The 15,098-nt window shown below is 34.9% G+C and overlaps 1 pseudogene; it reads left to right on the forward strand.

The window, feature by feature from the left end:
* Positions 1-14,028: 14,028 nt before the first annotated feature.
* On the forward strand, positions 14,029-14,773 carry LOC131824464 (josephin-1-like; annotated as a pseudogene).
* The last annotated feature ends 325 nt before the right edge of the window (positions 14,774-15,098 follow it).

A 15,098-nucleotide genomic window follows, 5' to 3' on the forward strand; every position in this document is an offset into this window, starting at 1 on the left:
TTGAAACCAAACCATTTGTATTTTAATTGTTGAATAATAAACTTTGAAACATCAATACAATGGAACAGTGGAACAGAGATAAGACTTTGATCTGACTTCTCAGAAACCATGCAAAGCAACAGAAGAATGGAATGAAGTATTTAGAGTATTGAGAGGGGGAAAAAAATACAATCTAGAATTCCGTACTTTACAAAATTATTCCTTAAAAAATAAAAAAGAAATAGGATTTTCTCAAACAAAAAAGTAAAGGATTTTGTTGTTAGTAGACTTGCCTTGCAAGAAATGTTGGAAGAAGTTCTTTTTGGGGTGCCTTGGGGGCTCAGTTAAGTGACGGCCTTCGGTTCAGATTATGAATCTGGATTCCTGGGACTGAGTCCTGCATCTGGTTCCCAGCTCCGTGGGGAATCTGCTTCTCCCTCTGACCTTCCCCCGTCTCATGCTCTCTCACTCTCTCTCAAATAAATAAATAAAAAATCATTAAAAAAAAAGAAGTTCTTTTTGGAAAAGGACAATAATATGAGTCAGAATCTTAGATTTACATAAAGAGGATCAATGAAGAAATAAGTAAAGATAAAATAAAACCTTTTTCTTTTTCTTAATTGAGCTCACAAATAACAGTTGGTTCAAAATAATTAAAGCAACGATGTAGTCAATTATTTTTGTGTATATATATATACACTTAATGGCTTCATATTTTATGTATGCTTACACATAATTAAAATGAATAAAAGCAATGATACAAGCAATCCGAATGAGGAAATTAAGATTATTTGCTATTATAAGGTAGTAATACTACTTGTGAAGTGGTATAATGTTATTTGAAAATGAACTTGGGTTGGTTATAAATGTGTACTGTAAAATCTAAAGCAACCACTAAAAAAGTAAGATAAAGGAGTTTACTTGGTAAGTTAAAAAAAAAAGAAGAGGGAAAATGGAATCATACAAAGTGTTCAATTAAAACCAAAAAAAGTAAAAAAAAAAAAAAAGTGTGTTAGATGGAAGTAAAAACGAACAAGGACAAGAAATAGGAAACAGTAGCAAATATGGTAGGTATTAACCCAACTATACCAATAATCACTTTGGATATCAGTGGTCTAAACACACCAATTAAAAAACAGAGACTGTAGATAAAAAAAAAAAGACCCAAATACAAGAAACACAGTTTATAAAAAACACATATATATTTAAAGTAAATGGATGGAGAAAATTATACCATGCTAACACTAATAATAAAGAAAACAGGAGAGCCTATATTAACTTTATACAGTGAAGACTGCAAAGGGATGAAAGTTATCAAGGATAAGGAAAGGTATTACATAAAAATAAAGGGTCAATTCTCCAAGAAGACAAATAATTCTTAAAACAAAGAATCAAACGACAAAAGGCAAAAACTGATAGATTTATTTCACCTTTTCCGAAAGGTGAAATAGATGAATGTACTACCATAGTTGGAAACTTCAACAGCCCCTTCTTAGAAATGAACAGATCCAGCAGAAAGAAATCAGTAAGGACATAATTGAATGCAACTATATTATCAATAAACTGGATATAATTAGCATTATTATATACTACTTCAAATATATACTACTTCATCCAACAATAGCAGAATACACATATCTCAACCTTGTAGAGAAATTCACCAAGATTCTACATTCTGGACTATGACACACATCCACAAATTTAATAGAATAGAAATCATACAAGGTCTAGCCTCAGAGCATAATAGAGTAAAACTAGAAATTTATAATAGAAAGATAACTAGAAAATCTTAAAGCGTACAGAGATTAAACAACTCACTTCTGACTGACAGATGGTTTAAGGAAGAAATCTCAACAAGAGAAATAAAAATATTTTGAACTAAGTAAATATGAAAACAAGAATTATTAAAATTTGTGGGATACTGGGAAGCTGTGCTTTAAGACAATTTATAGCACTGAATGCATATATTAGAAAAGAAGATGTAAAATCAGTAAATTAAATTTTCACTTTAGGAAACTAGAAAAAGAAGAGTAAATTAAATCTAAAGTAGGTATAATAAAAGAAATAATAAGCATAGAGCAGAAATCAATGATATTGAAATCAAGGAATAAAAAAAAATCAATAAAACCAAAAGCTGGTTCTTAAAAAAGATCAATAAAATTTATAAGCTTCTAGCCAGGAAAAAGAGAAAAGATACAAATTACTAATATTATAAATGAAAGAAGGGATATCTCTCACTACAGATCTCATGGATATTAAAAGGATCATAAAGGAATAATACAAACATCTCTATGCCCACAAATTTGAGAGCTCTGATGAAATGGGCCAATTCCTTGGATGATATAACCTGCCAAAACTTGCACAAGAAGAAATAGATGATCTAAACAGACCTATATCTATTAAAGAAATTGAATTGAATTAATCATTAATAACCTTCCAAAGAAGAAATTACCAGATCCAGATTGATTCACTGATGAAGTCTACCAAACTTTTAGGAAAAAGTTATACCAATTCTCTATAATCTCTTTCAAAGGAGAGAAGCAGAGGGAATACTTCCTAACTCATTATATGAGGCCAGCATTAGTTGAATACCAAAACCAGACAAAAGTATTATATGAAAAGAATACTACAGACCAATATCTCTCATGAACATAGATGCAGAAATCCTCCACAAAACATTAGCAAATCAAATCCAAAAACGTGTAAAAAATTGTATACCATGACCAAATGGGTTTTGTTCCAGATATGCCAAGGTGTTTCAACATTCAAAAATCAATTCATCAAAAGAAAAAAAAAATCATGTGATTTATCACATTGAGAGACTTAAAAAAAATCATATGATCATATCAATAAATGCAGAAAGAGCATCTGACAACATCCAACACTAATTAATAACTCAGTAAACTAGGAATAAAGGGCGACATTCTCAATTTGATAAAGGCTCTCTGCCAACAACCTACAGCAAACATCATTCTTTTTTTTTTTTTTTTCATCTTTTATTTATTTTTATTTTTATTTTTATTTTTTTAAATTTTTATTTTTTATAAACATATATTTTTATCCCCAGGGGTACAGGTCTGTGAATCACCAGGTTTACACACTTCACAGCACACACCAAATCACATACCCTCCCCAATGTCCATAATCCCACCCCCTTCTCCCAAACCCCCTCCCCCCGGCAACCCTCAGTTTGTTTTGTGAGATTAAGAGTCACTTATGGTTTGTCTCCCTCCCAATCCCATCCTGTTTCATTTATTCTTCTACCCACTTAAGCCTCCATGTTGCATCACCACTTCCTCATATCAGGGAGATCATATGATAGTTGTCTTTCTCTGCTTGACTTATTTCGCTAAGCATGATACGCTCTAGTTCCATCCATGTTGTTGCAAATGGCAAGATTTCATTTCTTTTGATGGCTGCATAGTATTCCATTGTGTATATATACCACATCTTCTTGATCCATTCATCTGTTGATGGACATCTAGGTTCTTTCCATAGTTTGGCTATTGTGGACATTGCTGCTATAAACATTCGGGTGCATGTGTCCCTTTGGATCACTACATTTGTATCTTTAGGGTAAATACCCAATAGTGCAATTGCTGGGTCATAGGGCAGTTCTATTTTCAACATTTTGAGGAACCTCCATGCTGTTTTCCAGAGTGGCTGCACCAGCTTGCATTCCCACCAACAGTGTAGGAGGGTTCCCCTTTCTCCGCATCCTCGCCAGCATCTGTCATTTCCTGACTTGTTGATTTTAGCCATTCTGACTGGTGTGAGGTGATATCTCATTGTGGTTTTGATTTGTATTTCCCTGATGCCGAGTGATATGGAGCACTTTTTCATGTGTCTGTTGGCCATCTGGATGTCTTCTTTGCAGAAATGTCTGTTCATGTCTTCTGCCCATTTCTTGATTGGATTATTTGTTCTTTGGGTGTTGAGTTTGCTAAGTTCTTTATAGATTCTGGACACTAGTCCTTTATCTGATATGTCGTTTGCAAATATCTTCTCCCATTCTGTCAGTTGTCTTTTGATTTTGTTAACTGTTTCCTTTGCTGTGCAAAAGCTTTTGATCTTGATGAAATCCCAGTAGTTCATTTTTTCCCTTGCTTCCCTTGCCTTTTGCGTTGTTCCTAGGAAGATGTTGCTGCGGCAGAGGTCGAAGAGGTTGCTGCCCGTGTTCTCCTCAAGGATTTTGATGGATTCCTTTCGCACATTGAGGTCCTTCATCCATTTTGAGTCTATTTTTGTGTGTGGTGTAAGGAAATGGTCCAATTTCATTTTTCTGCATGTGGCTGTCCAATTTTCCCAGCACCATTTATTGAAAAGGCTGTCTTTTTTCCATTGGACATTCTTTCCTGCTTTGTCGAAGATTAGATGACCATAGATTTGAGGGTCTATTTCTGGGCTCTCTATTCTGTTCCATTGATCTATATGTCTGTTTTTGTGCCAGTACCATGCTGTCTTGATGATGACAGCTTTGTAATAGAGCTTGAAGTCCGGAATTGTGATGCCACCAACGTTGGCTTTCTTTTTCAATATCCCTTTGGCTATTCGAGGTCTTTTCTGGTTCCATATAAATTTTAGAATTATTTGTTCCATTTCTTTGAAAAAGATGGATGGTACTTTGATAGGAATTGCATTAAATGTGTAGATTGCTTTAGGTAGCATAGACATTTTCACAATATTTATTCTTCCAATCCAGGAGCATGGAACATTTTTCCATTTCTTTGTGTCTTCCTCAATTTCTTTCATGAGTACTTTATAGTTTATAGTATTCCAGGGCTGCAAGGTTGGTTCAACATCCGCAAATCAGTCAATGTGATACAACACATCAATAAAAGAAAGAACAAGAACCATATGATACTCTCAATAGATGCTGAAAAAGCATTTGACAAAGTACAACATCCCTTCCTGATCAAAACTCTTCAAAGTGTAGGGATAGAGGGCACATACCTCAATATCATCAAAGCCATCTATGAAAAACCCACCGCAAATATCATTCTCAATGGAGAAAAACTGAAAGCTTTTCCGCTAAGGTCAGGAACACGGCAGGGATGTCCATTATCACCACTGCTATTCAACATCGTACTAGAGGTCCTAGCCTCAGCAATCAGACAACAAAAGGAAATTAAAGGCATCCAAATCGGCAAAGAAGAAGTCAAATTATCACTCTTCGCAGATGATATGATACTATATGTGGAAAACCCAAAAGACTCCACTCCAAAACTGCTAGAACTTATACAGGAATTCAGTAAAGTGTCAGGATATAAAATCAATGCACAGAAATCAGTTGCATTTCTCTACACCAACAGCAAGACAGAAGAAAGAGATATTAAGGAGTCAATCCCATTTACAATTGCATCCAAAACCATAAGATACCTAGGAATAAACCTAACCAAAGAGACACAGAATCTATACTCAGAAAACTATAAAGTACTCACGCAAACATCATTCTTAATGGTGAGAACTTTGAAGCTTCCCCACTACAATCTGGTATAAGGCAAGAATGCCCCCCCACCCCAAAATCACTCATTTTTAACATTGTCCAGGAAGTGCTTACTAATTCAATATGGCAAAAAAGGAAATAAAAGATACACAGATTGAGAAGGAAGACACAAACCTGACCTTATTTGTTAGGACAGAGAGTGCTCCATTCTGGGAAGCTGTGGTTTCAAAGTTCTATTCCGCAACAACCTCCATGTGACCTTGAGTAAGAGTCTTAAGTCTGTCTCACCACCTGTAAAATGGAGTAATATTATCCTCAGAGAGTTCTCTTGAGGACTACACTAAGTTACAGTACTTGCAGACATTTAGGACAGTGAAAGCATTTGAAGCTTACCACTCAATGTTTAAGAGTGATACAGTTTCATTGCGGGCGGTATAGCCAATAAGGGAGAGGATCTTTTTGTAAACTTATACGCTTTTCCTCATGACAGGGAATTTTATCTTAAATTAAAACAATAAAATTTGTCTTTCCTAATAAACCTTTTTTGCCTTTCCCCCCCATGACTTACTCTGGTCTTCAACCACAAATACCACACAAGATTAAATGAGAAACAGGGAATGAAATAACATGGTTCAAATACACTGAATGAGAGTATTTCTACTAGTATAATTTTTAAATTAAGAGTATTTTCATGCCCTATGACCCAGCAATTGCACTATTGGGTATTTACCCTAAAGATACAAACGTAGTGATCCAAAGGGGCACGTGCACCCGAATGTTTATAGCAGCAATGTCCACAATAGCCAAACTGTGGAAAGAACCTAGATGTCCATCAACAGATGAATGGATCAAGAAGATGTGGTGTATATACACAATGGAATACTATGCAGCCATCAAAAGCAATGAAATCTTGCCATTTGTGACAACATGGATGGAACTAGAGCGTATCATGCTTAGCAAAATAAGTCAAGCAGAGAAAGACAACTATCATATGATCTCCCTGATATGAGGAAGTGGTGATGCAACATGGGGGCTTAAGTGGGTAGGAGAAGAATAAATGAAGCAAGATGGGATTGGGAGGGAGACAAACCATAAGTGACTCTTCATCTCACAAAACAAACTGAGGGTTGCTGGGGGGAAGGGGTTTGGGAGAAGGGGGTGGGATTATGGACATTGGGGAGGGTATGTGCTTTGGTGAGTGCTGTGAAGTGTGTAAACCTGGTGATTCACAGACCTGTACCCCTGGGCATAAAAATATATGTTTATAAAAAATAAAAAATTAAAAAAAAGAGTATTTTCATGAACTTATTTATGTGCCACTGTATTATTCTACACCTTACAAAATAACATTGGAAAATTTTTTTCTAAAAATAATTTCATATTTTTTCTCCTTAATATTGGAAGTATGGCGAATAACTTCTTTATCTTTCACCCCAATGGTGAAAGATAAAGCTCTTGCAAGTAGATAATAATTGTAAAGTAGGATAGTTTATATGCATTTGACAAGGAGATTAATCTTTTATTTGTGAACCAGCCATAACATTGCAAGTTTAGAATGTTGTATTTTTGGTAATAACAGCAAAGCTCTACCTGCCTTCATACATTTTGCAACTGGGCACTTATACATTGATTGAGTATTGTGACTGATTACATTTTTGGAACAACTTGATGGTAATGAATCTTTTATTAAAGTTTAATATTCAAATGATATTCTGGTGACTTTCTAGGTACTAACCTAAACAATGAAGTAACAAGATTTAAAAGAATAGCCAAGCTTTATTAGTAAAAAATGCTCTCTGGCAAACATTTGTCTTTCCCTTTCTAAAATGAATAGCTATGCATTTTAAATCTATTTCATGGGAGAAAAAAAACCTTTAGTATTAATTTAGTGCATAATTTAACAAGGTCACTTCTGACATTTAAAAAACCTTACAGTGGGTGCTAAAGTAAGTTTTTAGGAAATAATATTACCAGGTTTAGGAAAAACACAGTCATCACTTACTATTAAAAGTTCTGCATGTTCCACATTTTACCTGAGCACAAGATATATACAAATCAACGCACCCTCATGTAGCTTACAATTTCTTGATTTGCTATTCCCATTCACATAGACTAATGCTTATAATTTTTTTTAACTCTCTAGAAATACTGAAGTAATAAATGTGAAAAAAAATTCCTATTTTTTAACTTATAGTCCTATAAAACTCATCCGGTTTAATAAAGAAAGGAGAGCAAGGGAAAGAGAGTGGAGAGGAGAAAGGTTGAGAAGAGCTAGGGAAGGAGGAAGGAAAAATAAAGAACTACACTGTTAAACTAAAACTTAAACATTCAACTCCAAGTTAAGTTTTGATTTAACCTACTAACGTCTTGATTGAAACTCAAATGCCCATCACAAATATGAATGTCTTTTGTTCCCAACAATTTACAGCATTTTATGGCCTATTTCATTGCATCATAAATGTCATAATGACCAAATGTTCCATGAAATGTCATAAAATGACATGAATTACAGCTCTCATCTAGGCTTACGTCTGGAAAACCGAATTTCTGGCTCACGCTCAGGTAACGTGTTTTTTGTGTTTGAAATCTCTGTGTACTGTGATACTGAGATAATTAATTTCACTTTATCGTTAAAATGTACTGAGGTTCTCTCTCAAAAGATAATTCATTTGTCTGGAAAGTATGTACATAACTGGATTAAGTATCTCCCAATTATAATGCTATATAATATTATTTCTTTAAATATCAACCATTTAAAGGTTCTTAAACCCTCATGGTAACAATGCTTTCTGGCATGATAATGCTTTACAACTAATGTTTCATTTTCAGTACTAGGACTTGTGCTGCTCTGGGGCGTACTAAGGTGTTATGAGATTTTATCATACTGTTCAAATTCAGTAATGACTGCCATGTTCTTTGGCCACCCCATCCCACATTACTCCTGTGCATGCCAGAATACAATTTGATAGTTTCTTAAACATGAGTAAGGAAAAAGGTCATAATACTGTTATTCACACAATTGTTCTGCCTGTACTGGATTACTAACCCTATTTTCACATGTTGGTTTTACTACTTAACTTTGATCCAGCTGGAAGATTTAGCTTGCTAGCTAGAAACAATTTTTGAAATGTTAATTTTTAATTTTTAATTTATATCAGCATTCTCTAGCATTTTGCTTCCTTTTTGTCTTAATCCAAACAAAGAAATGATGCCACTGATAGTCAGGATTTTAATGCATCTATTCATTTCTTCAACAAATATCTATTGAGCTCCTACTGAATCTGGGCACTGTGACTTAGAAGAAGAAATAAACATGAAAACTGCTTCTGCTTTTATAACACTTATTCAAGATCTCAGAAAAAAATGTGTAATTCTAAATCCAGTTCTAAGTGTCCAGCTTTAGTAAGATAGGGTGTTTTCTACGTAACACCATGACTCCAGACCCACAGAGAAATAACAATCAAATTATTTAAAGCATCTTCAATTCTGCAAGCTCTTCTTATTCTTTTTTACTTCCTAGTGAACTCTCCCTACACTTTACCACTGAAAAAATTATAGGCAACCTAATTTAATCCATCTTCCTCAGTAGGAGAGCATCTTTGTGAACAATTGATACAATTATAACATGAACACATTACTACTTTCAATTTTCCAGTCTCACTCAGCATGTTCATCTGATAGAGGAAAGGAAGGAATAACAGAATGTCCTGAGTAATGTACATCCTGGGCCTCTGCATTTATCTAATTCTCTCTTCTACTCCTACCTTCCTCCACAAAACATTTGTCTTACATCTTTCAACACCCAGTTCATTATTCACAACTTGGTTTACTGCCAATCCTTAGCCCAACATACAATAGTCAACCAATAAATTAACTGATACAACTCCCAAAATAAGCTATAGAAAGTTAAAAAAATATTTACAGACACGTAGTTCACTCCATTTGGCATGAAGACTATTGTGTTTTCCCAAAATAATTATTTACTTCTCTGTAGAAAGAAGCTAAAATGATTTTTAAAAATTTTTTGTTAGGGTTAGACAAAAGAGCCATAAAATAATGGGATTTGTCACACTGGAGGCTTATGTGGTTGGACAATGAATTTTAAGACAAATATAGGTGCTTAGCTTATTATAATGCCCCAAGAGAAAATCCTAAAGCCCAACTCAGCAACAATAGTCAGAGTTTATGTAAGGCAATTTATATATTCCAAGGGGGAAAATTACTACAATGCTTGGGGCACTTTATAATGTGGAAAAATACAGTGAAAAAGATTGTCAGCCTATGCTTCAATAGCACTAAGTATATATGTGACTTATTTCCTTGACTTCAATCTTCATAAAATGAATCTTAATCACCAAAGAAAAGACTGAAGAAAAATGTCTATTTAAGGGTTTTGTAAAGTTCTGAAACTTGGCATCTGCATTAATTTACCTAAAATCCGCTTGTCATGTCAATGTGCTTTATAATTTTTCTCACATTTTTTTTAATGTTTAGCATTTCATTAGAAGTCTTACATTTAGGTAAACCTAAACTTTGAACTCCCTGTGGTTTTAAATTAGTAATTCCAACTGCAAGAACTTCTGATTCAGGGGAAAAAATCTACAGAAGAAATACTTCAGTGCTTGAAGTAAAAGTATTGGACAATAACAAAGGTGATATTTGGCATTGTACAAACAAGCCAATGGAAACATTTATATTATAGAGAGAACAATATATTACTTAAAATTTGCATAACTGTATCTCCTATATGGTTTGTTAGGTTCTGGTATATCTTTTTAACTTTCTATTTAATGTGGTCTCTTAATGTCATAGTTTTACATTAGCATTTCTTATAATTTTTAAAAAGAAATTCAAATATATTTACAGAATGTTTTATTTCATGAATGGCAGAGTGCTAGGGATATTAAAGGATATAAAGATAAAGGAGACATAGTCTATTCATGCAAGAGCTTAAATGGTCTATAAGGATGAAGAGCTCAGCACATTTAATAAAGAGACAAAAAATTCAGACTGAAATATAGTAGGAGATGTTTTGAATATTAAGTAAACTTTTATTTTCAAATATGCTAAAATTTTCAATTGTTAATAATAGAAAAAAAAACATTAAGGGTTCATCTCCAAAATATGAGTAACAAGTATATGTGCATTCATTATAGTTCCACTCTTTCTCAGTTCCTTTGTTTTGAAAGAGCAGATCACAGGTAGAGATTTTCAGGCTTTTTAAAACATTTTACACCTTTTCATATATGTAAAGTTTGGTGGTTTTCTCTTTCTTAAGGTTTCCTCTTGAAGTCTAATTTCCTCAAAGACAAAATTAACATTTTAATGTTTATTGTGCAGCTGTACCCTGTGATATTGAAGACTCATGAAAACTGAATGAAAGTCAGCTTGGGCTTGAGTGAATTGAAGGAATAGCACCCAGATAATAATATTGTTACAGGAAAAGTTTTTCCATATGCTCATTTTATCTTAAAGTCACTTATTGTTTGGGAGAAAATTTATAGTTCAGAGAACTGTTTAAAGAAAACTCTTCCTTTCATTATTTGCACTTGGCCAGATAAAAAGAATTCTCTAACTGAATCACTTTGTTAATTCACTGAACATAAATTCACAGAATATACGCTATGTGACAAAGTCTATGTTAAGTATTGGAAGTACAAATGTGCAGGATCTGGTCTCTAAGCTAAAGGAACTTATAGGTGAGGTTGGGGAAAGCACAAGTTTAAAAAAAATATATATATATGTATATATATATATATATATATATATATGTAAATGTAACATGGAAACTATAAATTTTACCAACCCTTCAAGGAAGCTAGAGTTCTTTTTTTAATTCTAAGTTTTCCAGATTTTCTAAAAATTCTACAAGTTGAGCAGAAACCCTGATAGCAAACAATAGGAAGAATGCAAAAAAAGAACATTTTCACATTTAAGCAAAGGTGTGAGTCTTACAGTATTAGTAAGTACAACCTATAAGTGAATTAAAGGAAAAAGACCTCATGAAGGAACCTCATGACTTCAAAAAGTAGTTGATATAAGGAAATCTATTAATATAATTTTTACAAAAACAAGTTAAGGAGAAAATAAAGCAGTATCATCATATTGATAACTATACCAAATCATGTTATGAAGTTTAGTACCCATTAACTAAAGAAAAAAAAAATTGTAAACAAGAATGGGATAGTGGGCACCTCTCAGAATACTATTACAAATCATATATTCTGGCAATATGTTCAGAGTTTTTTTTTTACAGCAATCAGGAACAATACATGCATTGTTACTTATATCTCCTCTTCAGTGTTGTACTAGATATTTGCCTAAATGTAAATAAACATCATTAATAAATTAACTTCTGTTAAACTCTTATCTAAGTCTTTTTCTTCAATAGTATATCATGTGTTCTTAAACCTTAGATCCTAGGATTCATCTTGAGTTCCTTTACGATGAAGATTAGGTTGGATTTTAAATGACTTTCCCCCAAAAGAATCTTAAACATGTCTTTTGCAATACAAAAGAATTAATAAATTAATTGCTTGTTATTTAGAATGCGTTTTCCTGTAGAAAACTGTTTCTAAACTAGTATACAAAACCTATTAATACTAGAGAATGAACTTAATGAAAAAAAGAATGAAACTACATTCTATGTAAGTGAAATACAGAATCCCCAAATAGTGAAATAAAATACTGTTGTGCTACTAATGAGATATATACATAAAACATATAGTGGAAATTTTTTGATTTTTCCATAGATGCTTGTATTTGAAGCAGTTTCTAGGCCATTAAAAGTCAATGGGACTTCATTGTTTTATTTTTCATGTATGATTTCACTTCAAAAGTCGATTTTTTAAATTTTTGAAAAATTATTTTAATTATTTGAAAAGAAGTTTATATTTATCAATTGTGATGCCAGTCTTTCACTAGATTATAACAGATTTTTCAAAAAATAAACAAATGATTGAATTTATATAACTGAGGAAAAGTTAGAGGACAGACAACAGGGAATATACTAGAATGAGATAGTTTCATATAATACTGAAATAAGGAGGACCTTTCTGGAGAGTATTTGCACCACTGTGTTGAGAGAGAGGAAGAATGATGAGTTAGTTAGTTCTTTTGTCAGCCACTAGGTTCTGTCAGCAGAGGTCACCTTGGTTATGGTCCAAAGCAGGTGTGAATAGTCAGGATAAATGTGGAGATATGCAAATAGTCATTTGAAACTACAGAACATTAACTTGATACACACTAGCAAAGTTTTGACAACAGCATAACCAAATGAACTAATATTTCTAACAATTTTGATAGAATTAAAATGCATGGATTAGCATGCTACTGCCAAAGTTTAGTGGTCTGTTTAACCAGCCTTAGGCTAACTTGCTAGAATATATATATATATATATATATATATATATATATATAAATTTTGGAGTAAAAGCTAACTTAAATGTGTTTCATCTTTCCTTTTAATTGAGCTGTGTAGGACTCGCCTTATTAAAAAAATATATAATCCATTCAACATACCATTCTTGGAGTATTTAGTATTGGCATTCAATAAAATACACATAGTTTTTGTTGTCTTAGAAGTATATTAAACAAGGAAACAGAAATAAATCCAAAGCTGAAATCTGTAAAAAATGCAATGAAGGAAAAGAATAGGATGCAATAATATACATTAACAGAGTGAACAACTTTTAAGGGAGGGTTTATAGACGGTCTTGTTCAAATGGCATTTAAGCAGCTGTCTGAAAGGGGACTTGGAGTTATCCATGTGCAGAAAGAGGGGATGCACATTTCAGGCAGAATGAATAGTGCATTAATAGTAATAATAATAACAATAATAATAACCACCAGCTTAGATGAAGGAAGAGCTAGTGGAAACATTCCAGGTTGGCTGGAAGGTATTTGAACAACTGGAGAAAAGAAGGAGTAGAAGTTGAAGCCAAACCATGAAGTTTTATAGTATTCTGAATATAATGAGGAAGGTAAGGCTGTGATAATATTGTAGCCACTTTCCCCACCAGCTTTGTTCTCTGAGGTGGCAGCGGCTGAAGACGGAAGTTGTCTCCTCTGTGGGGGCCACGGCGACAGGTGAGAGTGGGCGCAGTCCAGGGAGCTGCCCAAGCTGCCCCCGCCTCCGTCATCGCCCTGCAGGGCTGCTGCCCCAGAGCAGATAGACGGGCGTCCCCCTGCCTTCTACCCCAGGCTCCAGCACGCCTTCCATCACAGGGTGGCTGGCCCTTGCTAGCTGCTCGAGTTTTGCGTTTTCTCCACCACCTAAGCCTTGTCTCCTGAGTCCGTGGCATTATGGTTTGAAAGAAATAGCATTAAAGGAGCCATGTGACCAATTGCGTTCCGTCCTCCCACACTGAGGCCTGGTTGGCATGTGCAGAGAGGAAAATACAGCCAGAAAACTTAGTTTTCTAGAAGGGAAAGCAGGAGAAGAGAAACAAGGTCTTAGACGTTCCATTTTTTTTTTTTTTTCTTTTTTTAAAATTCTGCTTTGACAGTGGTGGCAAAATAATCTGAATGTGGTCTTTCTGTTAAAAGAGAAGAGGTGGAATTTTTTTTTTTTTTTGTCCTTTCGATTCCAGCCTTTTTGCCCCATGACAAAGCATAAATCATGGACGCCAAAAAATAAGGTGGATTTCAGGGACCCTGGAGAAACTGAGACACTTATATTCTTCCCCTGGAGGGAAGGGTAGGTGTTTTTAGCCCTCTCTGGAATTTCAAAGGAAAACGTGAATTGGGTGCCATGGAAAGGAGACAAGGCCAAATCTGAATCTTTGGAGCTGCCCCAGGCATCACCCCTCACAAACTTGACCATGAGAAACAGCAAGGAGCTGTGTGCCCTGCTTGCCCTCAATAACCTCTTCCAGGAAAGCGAGGTCTTCATCCCAGAAGTGCTGCAAGAGGTTTTCCGGAGGGTGTCTCCAAACACCATGGTGAACCCCCCTCCCCCCAAGAAGAGCATGAGCAGAAATGGGAACTACCACGTGAACATCATTATGGCAGCATGTTAGACCAAAGGCTATGAAGCTGTGTAGCGAGACAAGCCTCAGGAGGTCAGTGCCATAGCTCTCACTAATATCATGTGAGCCGCATGAATCTGCCCTCCAGCCTGTGCTGGGGTCCACTGAAGTCGCCTCTCTGAAGACAGGATTAGATCGGCGTTGGAGGGGTGGGAAGTGCCTACAACAACCCGGACTCCCAAGTGAAGATACCTGGATAGATTTGAGGAGAGAGCAAGTTCAGGAAACTTCTAAAACATCACTTAGGAAAGAACTGTGAATCCTGCTGGTGGTGCCCGAAGAGGTGGGGGCCCATTAGAGTTGGAGGGCTGAGGTGTAATGCAGTTCTACCCAACCTTCCCTCACCTCAGCCCCCTAAGTCCTGTATAATGTGCTGGGACTTCTACAGCAGGTCTGCCCCTGCCATTTTTCCAAACCTCTCATTGGGTTTTTCCCTTCAGATTTGACAGTGGGGGTAAAAAAAAGTCCAAGAAAGTCAGCCTTTTTTTTTTTTTTTTTTAAGATTTTATTTATTTATTTGCCAGAAAAAGAGAGATCACAAGTAGGCAGAGAGGCAGGCAGAGAGAGAGAGGAGGAAACTGGCTCCCTGCTGAGCAGAGAGTCCAATGTGGGGCTTGATCTCAGGACCCTGAGATCATGACCTA

The sequence above is a fragment of the Mustela lutreola genome, chromosome 1 (assembly GCF_030435805.1).
Source record: "Mustela lutreola isolate mMusLut2 chromosome 1, mMusLut2.pri, whole genome shotgun sequence".
Lineage (NCBI taxonomy): Eukaryota > Metazoa > Chordata > Mammalia > Carnivora > Mustelidae > Mustela > Mustela lutreola.